The sequence below is a fragment of the Euprymna scolopes genome, chromosome 16, assembly GCF_053919585.1.
Source record: "Euprymna scolopes isolate OS-2025 chromosome 16, ASM5391958v1, whole genome shotgun sequence".
Taxonomy (NCBI): domain Eukaryota; kingdom Metazoa; phylum Mollusca; class Cephalopoda; order Sepiida; family Sepiolidae; genus Euprymna; species Euprymna scolopes.
In genome coordinates, this window is record NC_136497.1 from 59,372,318 (window position 1) to 59,373,983 (window position 1,666).

Consider the following 1,666-nt stretch of genomic DNA (forward strand, 5'->3'; position numbering starts at 1 on the left):
CCCTATATACAAACTTTCAAATCTGTAGATAAAAAATTTGTTGAGTATATAGGTTGAGAATTGTTCTCTCTCTCTCACACGAAACTGTGCGCTCGGCTTCTTCCCCCCCTTCCCACCCCAAATGCTTGGGAAACTGTGCACTGTTTTTGTTGGTTTTCAAGCTGCCTCTTCCCCCCCCCCACACACACAGTTTAACAGTAGTAGGAGGTCAAGAGAAAGAGGGTGAGAGAGAGAGAAGAGTAAGTTGGTGAGAGAGAGAGAAAAGAGAAAGAGGGTGTTGGTTTTATATTTTTATTATCGTCTAATATTTTGAAAGCTGAATTTCTAATAAAATGTGCATCTATAGGAGATAATGCCTGGGAATGTGTCCCCCCCCCACAGTTTAACAGTGGTGTGACGTCAAGAGAAAGAGGGTGAGAGAGAGGGAAGAGTAAGTGGGTGAGAGAGAGAAAGAGAGAGAAAAAAAAGAAAGACGGTGTTGGTTTTGTGAAAAAAGTTGTTATTTACAATTGTTCGCATTCTTGGCCTTTTGGTCAAGATCAAAGTGTAGTATCTGTTCTTCAGATGCTGCACTTCTATTTCTTGTTCTCTTTCGGTGGAGGAGAAATCCTCCACGACTGAGACAATTTTTATTTTTGTACCTTTTCTCCACGTTAAAAAACGACCCTGGTGTCTAACTCTGTCCCGTGGGGAGGCATAGTAAATAGGTACAATTGTTCGCCATTAGTGGATGTTGACGTCACGTCACGTGACATGACTAAGCGTTTTTTTTTTTAGTATGAATAACATTTTTTGTTTTAATTATAAAGTCTACACTTAATTTTATAGAAAATGATGTATATATAATAGAAAAAAAAAATTACTGGTTTTGTTGGATTCAAGTGGATCCCCCCCCCTCCAGTTTAAGAGATAGCAGGTCACGTGGTAATATACAAAATGGCTAGCGTAAATATAAAGATCGGTTTTTTTATCGACGAATATTTTGAAAGCTGAATTTTTTTTTATTCCTGTACATTTTTTCCTAATATTTTTCGTTAAAACTCTTGTATAAATACTATTTTTAACCAGTTAAATACGTTGGAGACATTGTCATGGAGTTTAATAATCTCTAGAACAAAGCAGAAGAGAAATTACAAAAGTATCGGTAAAACAAAGTGTTTGTTTACATTTGTTCGCCATTACTGGATGTTGACGTCACGTCACGTGACATGACTAAGCGTTTTTGGATTATGTAATATTAACATTAAAATGACAGGTTTTTTGGGGGGCCCCCCTAGGAGAGAAATGATCAGTTCACCCCCTTTTAATGGTCCGTTTGGTGTGGAATTTCGATATTTGTCATGCGGGTGATCAAGGTTCAATATGATACATAATTTGTCAACTTTGGTTGTGTCTGTCAAAAGTTTGAGCTGACGTCACGTCACGTGACACGTATTGAATAACGTTAAAATGACAGGTTTTTTTGGGGGCCCCCCTAGGAGAAAAACGATCAGTTGACCCCTTTCTACTGGTCCGTTTGACGTGAAATTTCGATATTTGTCATCCGGGTGATCAAGGTGCAATATGATACCAAATTTGTCAACTCTGGTTCCGTCTTTCAAAAGTTTTAGCGTTACAAACAAACATACATACATACATACATACACACCGATTTTTGCCTTTTATA

General features: G+C 37.8%; 1 pseudogene; it reads left to right on the forward strand.

Moving 5' to 3' along the window:
• Positions 1–512: 512 nt before the first annotated feature.
• Positions 513–646, forward strand: LOC145296470 (U2 spliceosomal RNA; annotated as a pseudogene).
• Positions 647–1,666: the final 1,020 nt, after the last annotated feature.